The sequence below is a fragment of the Microtus ochrogaster genome, unplaced genomic scaffold (genome assembly GCF_000317375.1).
Source record: "Microtus ochrogaster isolate Prairie Vole_2 unplaced genomic scaffold, MicOch1.0 UNK8, whole genome shotgun sequence".
NCBI lineage: Eukaryota > Metazoa > Chordata > Mammalia > Rodentia > Cricetidae > Microtus > Microtus ochrogaster.
In genome coordinates, this window is record NW_004949106.1 from 3678254 (window position 1) to 3688527 (window position 10274).

Sequence of the window (10274 nt, forward strand, 5' to 3'; positions counted from 1 at the left end):
AACGGCCATTCAAGCCTGGTTTGTTACATCCTAGTGATAAGCACTAGACTCAAACCATTTTTATGAAGATAAAATTGATCTAACTCTAAATTAACTTTCTAATTGTGATGTGTGTGTGTGTGGTTATGGGCATGTGAGTTGCAGGCACCCGCAGAGGCCAGAGATGGCAGATACCCTAGGGCTGGAGATGCAGGTGCTTGCGGGCCACCTAATAATGTGGGTGCTAGGAATCAAACTGTGTCCTCTGGAAGAGCAGTGCTTGGTGTCTAACCACTGAGACATCTCTCCAGCCCCAAATTTGATCTAATTCTAAGGTAAAGGTTACTATCAAAATTGTCTGTGGTCTTCTGAACTCGAATATTTGTAAGAACTGCCTGAGCTACTATAGCCTAATGTCATTGGAATAAATTTTCTCATAATGCTGATCTTTGATAAAAAGAATTCTTTAGCTTATTACAATACATCCTAACATTCTTTTCAAACTGGAAGCCTATTTTGTAATGTCACAGAGAATCTTAAAGTGTTAATAATAAACTAATTGCCCACTAAATGTTTAACCCCAGAAGCATCCAGATCCGTTACTGCACTTTGAAGTGACTCACTGTCTTTGTGGATTTGCCCTGAGGCACGTGCCCTAGCACTGCCGTGTTAGTTTCACTGGCGGGGCTGCTCAGAGCTCTAGTGATCAGTGGAGTCCGGGCTCTGTGTGTGGGATCGTAGAACCTGAAACTACACATGAGCATGCTCTCTCCGTCTAGTTCTGTTATCTTAGTTCTGAGCTACAGCCCCTGCTCTGCTACCTCGGGAACGGCCATTCTTGGAGAAACTTGGCTTTTCAATCTCAGAAATCGTATCCATCCCTTAATTGTGCGTGGCACGTGAGTTAGGTCTGTAGAGGAGTTCCTGGACTAGGTCTGTGCCCACATGAAGTTGGTTTAGGCTGGGCGCTTCTAAAGTTTCATTCAGTATGCCAGACACTGCCTCCTCGGTGACTTTAGTTTTTAATCACAGTATCAAACACCAGTCATTTAAAAGAGACAGAATGACTGACAAGATTTCTAGGCAACAGGATTTGCCTTCCTTGGATGCTCTAAAGTAGGCCTTTTCGTATTTCCAGTGTCTTAAGCAGGGGGCTATCTCTAGCAGTCTTTATATTTTACAGTAGATCAAATAAGTCACTTGTTGAAACAAAAGTTATTCATTAAATGATTTGCTTAACAGTAAGAATGTTTATCTGTAATATTTACTATGCTAATCATCTGTTGATTTTTCTCTTGATAGTGCTTTCTTGCCTTTAAGATCTAATCATAAGCACATAATTTTTGTAAAAAATAAAAATAAACTTAACCAAAGTTTAGAGATGACCAAAGAAAGTATAATTTAGAAATCTCATTGAATATGGCAATTCTCAGATCCTGATTTCTTTATAGCATAGGATGCCTCCCTGCCTAGCAGATTAGAAAGTTAGCCTACTCTTCATACGAGTATGTCCTGTCCTGAAAAACACTTTCCTCAGAATCCAGACCCAGGGCTGGGGCTGTATGTAGCTCAGTGATAGACCAGGCTTGACAAGCTAGCACACACAAGGCTTGAATTAGATCCCCAGTGCTGTCTAAAAACAAATCCAGACACAGTTAAATCTTATTTTTTTTAATCTTTCCCTTAAGTAATTATAAAAATGAGAGCCATTAAAGTGCATTAAAACCTTAACTTTGTTTAAATCTCTCAATAGGAACCAAGGTTACATTCTGTGAGAAGAAGCTTTTCCCAGCCTTCATCTGTGGCTTTGAAACCTCGATACTCTCGAAGCCCACACTTTCATCCTAGAAAAGATTTCAGAGCAGAGGATTCAGTTTCCACTCCACCTTCCTGTACTGATTTTGTTAAGTAGACTCTTGGATAACTGTTTTGTCCAGAATAGAAAATAGCTAGGCTTCTATGTGGTCTGGTAACAAATAAGGTTGAGGTTTGGGATATGCTTAAAGTTAAATGGTTTTGGTTTTTGGTTTTTTTTTTTTTTTTTTTAAGAATTTTTAAAATCTTAGTAGCCAGAATATGGGAGCTGCAGAGCTAAATCATGGTTTCCTTCATTAACTGAGACACTAAGGTAATACAGAGTTGTAAGCCATAACAAGCGGTGGTCTCTGTGAGACAGCTGTCTTCCAGCTCATCGTCTGGCTGACCTCACAGCTCGATCTCCATACATACCCACTCAAGAGTCCATTCCATAAGTTCCAGATTCGCAGACAGATCGATGCATATATAAAAACCCTTAGCAGCAGGCCGTGTCTGTAATATGGTGTAATTTTTAAACTCCACCTTGTGAGGTGATGCACAAATCCTAGTTCTCACACTGTTCTGGTTCACTAATTGTGTGTACTTTAGCTAAAACAAAACATTCCAACTCGACTTACGGTACAGATTTTACACACATTGATATAAAAATCTGTGTTATAAAATATAAAATATCCACTAATCTGCCATATTATGGCCACTTACTGTGTAGTAGTTACTATGACCAAAATGACACTATACTTAAATGTTCTTTAAAATGATCTATTTCTGGCCCTCTTCCGTCATTCATACATGAAGTAAAATTGTTCACGGGACAAGCACCTTAGGGAATATAAGTATTCATAATTACATCATGTCAGATTTGGTACTGTCAGTGTTTTATCTTTCATTCATTTGGTTCTTTGTGAGGCTTATAGGCTCTTAAAACATAAGAATTTACCCATAATACAATTTTATATTTAAATACAAAGAAGCTATGATTGCCTGCTGGTGTGGAATGAGAGAAGTTTCTAAAATTAAAAAATATGCCACCTCGAAAAACCAAAAAAAAAATATATGCCACAATAATTAAAATTTTAAATTAAAAAATTACTCTTTTAAGTCAGTGCTGTTTACCAAATGTAACTTGTTTTAAAAAATTATTCCTTTGATAGAAGCAAGCTATTAGTAAAACAATAAAATTATATAAATCAGCAGTATTTTAATTGACTACATGGAAATTTATAACTTTAGCACAATACTTCTAAGAAATGCTAGAATTTCAGTACTTTAAATGTATATCTACTCCAAGAATTAATGCTGTCTTGTACTTCTGCTGGGAAAGAGTAAGAATTATAAATAAAAAGCTCTTGTAATATCAGATATCTTATAATATCAAAAGTTCTTATAATACCCAATAATAACTTGAAAAACTTTTTTATTCTGTCTTGTAAAGGATGATGAATATACTCATGGATGTACATATATATTTGTGGTATGTAATGTTTCTGGGCTAAAGTACCTATGTCTGAATAAAATGTAATGGTATTGTTTAGTAGATAGTATCTTCATACATCCTAAGGCTTTCCATCTTTTTAAGACTATTTTCTTTTGCTAGTGTTACTTTGACAGTAACATGCTATATATATTGTTACCAGAGCCCTAGCCAAAATATCATGAAACAATATATTTAATACTCATCTTACCTGTTTTCAGTATATATTTTAATCCCATATTTATTATTCAAGCTTATTCAGTGAATAGCCTAAGAGTAATTGTATTTTGCATTTTAAAAAAATTGAAAGTGAAATGTTTTGTTAACCAGTTTAGTTCAGGCAATTATGATCTCCTAAAATATCCTGTGCTCCCGCATCATCTTCACTCAATTCTGTAAAGATTATATGTTATTATATTTCTCTCTGTACACTGTAAAGTGTAAAATGGAGGTAACATGAAAATATATTCATGTAATCTCTCAAAAGATACCATATGCTTAAGTTGTTAATACCTTGCTTATTTACAAATGTAGCAAAAGTAATTTTAAAAACTATGAAATATCAGTGTTTAAGCTTTCCACTTTCAAGGTCTTTTTATTGTTCTGAAACACCACTACATTAGCTAAAGGAGATGTCTAGTCAACATAAGCAGTGCTGCCAAAGTACATCCTCTTCCTTTGGGATTTTGGGGATAGAAGACTAACTTCATCCATTAACAATTGAGGTGAAATTTAATACAGTGTGTTCCTTGCTAATCATATTAGGATCTTTGTTTTCAGCACCAAAACAAACAAGGCTGCACTATCTACTCCCATAACACTGTAACAACATACAAAAGTACACAGATTTTTTAAAGATAAGCATAAGTTCTCTCCCTTTGTAAAAAGGCAGGTGCTGGTTAGTAAAGTTAACAGGAGTACTGTTCTTCTAGACGGTTTCAAACTGGGAAGTGCTGCTGGTTAAATCACACTGCCCTGGTGTTAAAGAGTGAATATAGACGCAGCAGAGCCCCGTGTCCTGGCTACATATATAATATGTACAGAGTTTGCTTTAACTGTTGAGCTCGGACATACATACCTTTACATACTGAATACTTACACATCTACCTCAGCAAACTTACCAGTGATGGTTCTCAATAACTTGGTGTAACCTGACTAGCCCCCTCTCATTGCTTGGTTTTAAGTAGTGATTTTCACTATTACTCCTGTCTGTCCGTCTGAAATCACAGTAGTTTCCTAATACATTTCCATGAGCCATAGCTGTGCACATGCAGTCTGCTTATGTCAGAGCTAACAACTCTCAGTGTTCTCCAGGAATTACAAAGTGTGTTCTAGGCTGGCTATCCAATTTGTAACATCAGTTACATCAAAAAAACATTTCACTCAGAATTTGGTGTGGTTACCTTACAGAGACTGACTGTATACAAGCAATACTTAATTAAAATAATTCCCTTGAGCGCTAACCAACCATTTTTTATATTTTATACTAGGTCAAAACAATATCACAACGAATGTTAAAAAATTTTTCTTTTGCATCCAAAATAAAAATCCTTCTTAAAGTGGCATGAAAACCAAGTATCCATCTTTCATGCAGCTAACGACACATTTCCAATAACTAACCTTTGCCCACAGACTCCTTCTGTAATATCAAAGGGAGCTTCTTTTTAAAATAGGATTCCAGTAATGAGTTAAAAATAAACACTGCCTTCAGAGTATAGACCAGCGGTCTGTTTGCCTAGACATGCACAAGACCCTAGTTCCATCTCCAGCATTTAAAAAGAAGAAAAAAGAAGCCATCACAATGATGAGAGAGAAGTGATACAAGTCTGCTTGCATAGAACACTGAGGTATTTCTGTAAAATGAGCTGTATAGGAACTTAAGTACAAACTGTCAACTCATAATTGTAGTTCCCAAGCCTTCCAAGAGTCCTTAGAGACGAGGAACTGACATTTACAGGCGGTGTGTCAACAGGTCGTCCCCTACCTACCGTGCTGACAGAGGGCTGCTATCAAGCAGGATCCTACAGAAGTTATTCCAATCCCAAAATTAAAATGAAGGTTTCTTGGCCTTTCTAGTTGACAAGGATTTTACAACATTTGATTTCTTAAAGTATATTTTACATGAGAGCTGAGACCTATATAAAAATGGCTTCACCCCACTTTGACGTGAAACTTGTGTCTACAAAATAGCTACATTCCTTTCAAAATGGAAAGTCGAACACTCAGTATTTCTTTTTGCAGTTCACAATAGTTTCTAGTTTAAAGAGATGAGAACATCTTGACTATGCTATGAAATAAAAATTTATCAAGACTTATCCAGTAGGTGGCATTTAGATAATGCGTAATAACCACAGCCAAAAGGACCTGGTTTCTGCAGTCCTTTTAGGGAAGTTGTCATAAGAATAGTTGTCATAGAATTTAAACTGTTAGTAAGTTGATAAATCTTATTAATATGTTCACTTGTATTAAATTGTATATATGAAATAAAAAAAGTTCCAGTGTTTGTGGCCTCTACTAAATTCTCTAGCGTTGATACTACAATAGTTAATTCAAATAAAAATTAATATTGATGTTTGTCCAAACAAATGTGTAACGTATTAATTAGGAATATTATGCCATTTTGAAATACTTAGCCTAACAACTTTATAACATATTTTCATTTTCAGCATAGCTTCTTAAACTTTCTCCCTTTGTGACCCCTTTTTTATCGAAGAAATTCCTATGACTCTGGTATATACATAGAAGAATGTATACAAGCCAAACATTCACTGATGATAAGTCATAATATTTCAACAGCCCTTTGGTACACATATAACCTTACCATTTATTAGAGCCTGAAGCAAAGGTGTATACTAAAATGAACGTCCTTATTTATCTTTACATAAAGAATTAATTGAGTCAACAAGATGTCTCTGTGAACCCTGGCAACCTGAATCCAATCTGGAGCAGCCCTGGAGTGGTAGAAGGAGAGGACCAGCTTCACAGGTTCTCATCTACTGTGTATACACATGCCATCGCATGTGACAGGACAGGTCGTGCACACACACAGGCAGTAGAAATGTCTGCATCTTTAGGATGGCTGAATGCCTGAGAGTAGAAGATAAAAGCTTCAGACTGTAAAACCAATACTGAGAATGCTACTCCATAGAAACACATAATACAGCATGGCAGAACGCTTAGAATATATCAGAAATGCTGGAAATCTGACCTAATCCATAACTGAAATTCATTGTATTTACTTTTGGTTTTGATTTTTCAAGACAGGGTTTCTCTGTGTAGTCCTGGCTGTGCTAGAGCTCACTTTGTAGACCAGGCTGGCCTTGAACTCAGTGATCCACCTGCGGGATTAAAGGCGTGTGCCACCACTGCCTAGCTTAACTTCTTAAAAAAATCAAAATCAAGTCAGCAACTCAAACAGAAATTTTTATTTTTATTTTACTATTTTGTCTTTCTTTTCTATTGCTGTGATGAGACACCGTGAACCGGAGGGTTAGATGGTGGAGTTAGGCTTGGGCAGCAGCCGAGAGCTCACAGCTTGATCCACAGGCAGGAGGCAGAGAGCACACTGGGAATGGCAGTCCACCCTTGATGACGCACTTCCTCCACAAGGCCACGCCTCCTACCCAAAGGATTCCAGCCCAAGCTCTGGACTAACAGTTCACGGAACCGTCTTGCTTTGGTCTGTGACCAGGCTGGTTAGAAACAGGAGAATCCCAGAAACAGAAGGCCGGCAAGCCTGGCTTACTCGGTGCTGCAGAGACTGACTCCAGGGAGCAGAGAGGGCACAGCTCACCCCACCTTCTGCCCACCCCTCCTCACTCCACCCTCATCCTTACATAGACACAAGCACAAAGAAAACCTTCAGTTCACCGTCCTATCCAAGCTCCAGCAGAAGGGACAGGATCCACTGCACGCGGAAAGTTCTGGGGAGAGCTGGAGGCTTCTTGTACAGTCTGTTCTTGAGCACCCCAACCTGACCCTAGCCGTCCCCCCACCCTCGAACTAGGAGAACTTTGCTGCGAAAACACACGTGGCTGCAGTGACATCTCCATCCTCCTGACACTTGGGTAAGTATCCAGCAGAGTCTCCAACGCACAGAACCACCACAAGAGGCTTCCTCGGCGGAACTCGAGAAGGGGGAAACTGGCTTCACAAAGCAGCCGAGCTCCCCTCTCATCTACGAGGCCACCTCCCCCATAATTCAAGGTGACACCTGTGCCTAACATTGCCACTCCCTACTTGGCAGCTGTAGAGCAGTCAGAACCGTGCAGCCATCCCTCCTGTGATCTATGCTCTCACCTCCTGGGTCCTGGGTCACCCGTTTACAGCACGGTCAGCAAGTGCCTACTCCAGCGTGGCAAGTTCTGGAGCTCAAGAGCTCTGCTTCTACAGGTGGAAGCTTGACCAAAACAAAGCCACCAAACAAATCTGGGCTCAGGGGTCCATCTTCCAGCCTGCGCACTTAGACGCTTTGGCGTCAACTCCGTAGTCTGTTAGCCTCTTCACACCTATTAAAGCCCAGGGGTTCACAAGAAAAACATCTATTTATAAAATGACTTGAGGTTTTGGTGCAATCAAAGATTGTGTCATTGCTGCTTCTCCAGCCATGGGTTTTCCAGTTAGGAACGTGCCCCGTCTATTTGTAGTATACAGTCATAAACGTCTCCTGCTGCCGCTTATGACTCCACAGAGAGAGAAGTGTGGAAAGTTGAGAGCTGCTGGTGTTTGCTTAGCAGTACCGGGACTGGCCCAGGCCTTCCATGCCCAGTAAGTGCTCCACCACTAAGCTGTATGCCCCGGCTTCCTGGAAAGCCTGATCTAGCACTTCCAATACTGCCTCCAAGAGCACACCAAAATAAGTATTTGAGACTCACAAGAGCATTTTGAGATTTAAAAAAAAAATCGATTCCCTTCTCCAAGAGAGGTTAAGATGCCCGCCAGCCTCTCACCTTGGAAGTACAAACCCTCCTTAAAGGTAACTCTCCACTTGGTGATTCTAAACTGCTGTGTCAAGCCAGACCCAACCATGTGCAATGGAGGCTGTTTTATCTGCTGTGCCTATCCAGACATCTGGTTGACCTTGCTGTCACCACAGACTAGGATTCAGTTTACACACTCTTCCCCTTAGATGCTTGGCTACTGTAATCACGCCGTCTCTTTTCTGTCCTGTCTCCTAGTGTCTAGCAGATAGTTAAATGCCTTCACACGTCAGTCTGCAGAAGCTGCACTGACAGCAAGCCGAGCTGCTAGGGTATAAGGAAGCTCTCCCATGGGAGACACGATGCGTCTACACAGTACTGCAGTAAGGGCTCGCCAAAGGAGAGGCCGGAATGTCACTGGCTTCTCTACGCCTTCCTTTTAGGGAAACACAAGCTAAGTCGCATCACTGTGCAGCCCTAAGAGATGCTGTCTGTACCCCAGAAATCTACCCTACTGGCCCCAGTCCTCTGGACGCTGGAACAATCTAAAGCACAAATTGTACAAGGAGTCCAAAGGAACACTTGTGGAAACGGTCCTTCCACCTTTAGAATGCCTGCACGCATCTTTTCCAAACAGTGCTTCTGAGCGTGTGGCTTTACTAAGCGACACCAGTGCTGAATGGCATTAGGTCTGGGAGGAGCTGCCAGCACAATCGCTTACTTCCTGGCGAGCCCTCTCTGCCTGATCCCATCCTCAGAATGGACATGGGAAGCAAGCTTGCGTTCTAAACCGTGGCCTCGCCAACCCATCCCCGGAAGGAGCAAGGGCCCACTATGTTCTGCTCACTGTACAATGGTTACTTTAACTTCTCCTCTGGGGTCTCTTTTAAGAGCGCTGGAGAAAGCCCTGAATCCCTGACATCCTGAACACCCATCATTTTCTCCCTCCAATATTTCCTTCAATAAATGTTACTCAATAACTCTAAATACGGTGTTCACAATCAAACTTTAGTAACAAGTTAAAAGGAAAAGACAGGCATGGTGACACACCTTTCACCAGCACCTGAATGGCAGAGGCAAGAGACTGATAAATTTGAGGCAAGCTTAAACTATATAATAAAACCCTGTCTCAAAAAGAGAAGTAATGAACAAAAAATAATTTGACATAAATATATTAACAATTACATAATTTCAATATTGTATTATATATCCTTTGATATATATCAAAAGCAATCGTATGAGGTAAATTATGAATAAGTCAGGAAATATAAAGAGAACACACACAGATGAATTATACATATAATCATTACTAAAATTAATACTTGTAATACAGTGTACCTAAAGGGCTTTATGGTTTTATCATATAAATAACCTGTTATATTTAACTTATTGTACATGTCATTTTTAGTAATTTCAAGATGAGAATTCTAGTATCTTTGTGTTGTTAAATAGCAGTGGTTCCAAAGTTATCCTTTAAGGAAACAGTAAAATTCTGAAGCTCTGTGACCTTAGATGTCTGAAGCCAGGCTCCTAACGCGTTGAATGTGTGAGATCAGCGCCATCTACTGGACGAAGTGTAGTACTACAAAGCACAACTGAGAATGAACATGGGCAAGAACACAGGCTCCTAAAGCCCTAGGGAAAGAATCACTTTAACCGGAGACCCGCCGTGTCTAGCAGAGCAGGGCTGACCTGTGCACGCCGGCCAGGGTCTGCGACCCTCGTTTCAGCCTGGGGAGCAGCAGCCATGAGCGCCGGTCTAGGCCATGGTTTGGGAGAAGGCACAATGAGAAGGAACAGTATCAGAAACTGGTCCCTTCCTCAACCAGCCTCCTCAGAGACACTGGCAAACGAGGAACAGTGGTTAGTGGCACCGAGAAATGAAAAGGGTGGGTTGTCAATGGTACCTGAATGGCTCTTAAGGACTCGGGAGGTTTAGGTTCTCATCTGATACAATGCTTCCTAAACACGACTTTAACTTTCCTGAAAATGAAGGCCGGGCGGTGGTGGCGCACGCCTTTAATCCCAGCACTTGGGAGGCAGAGGCAGGCGGATCTCTGTGAGTTCGAGACCAGCCTGGTCTACAA

The 10274-nt window shown here is 40.4% G+C and overlaps 1 protein-coding gene across 1 annotated transcript in view; it reads right to left on the bottom strand.

The window, feature by feature from the left end:
* Window positions 1–6725: 6725 nt before the first annotated feature.
* The window catches only part of Mars2 (methionyl-tRNA synthetase 2, mitochondrial), a 5749-nt gene continuing 2200 nt past the window's right edge, over window positions 6726–10274 (bottom strand). The window contains exon 2 of the mRNA XM_005366356.2: window positions 6726–10170. The gene's annotated coding sequence lies outside the window, so the exon portion shown is untranslated. The remainder of the gene's footprint in view (window positions 10171–10274) is intronic.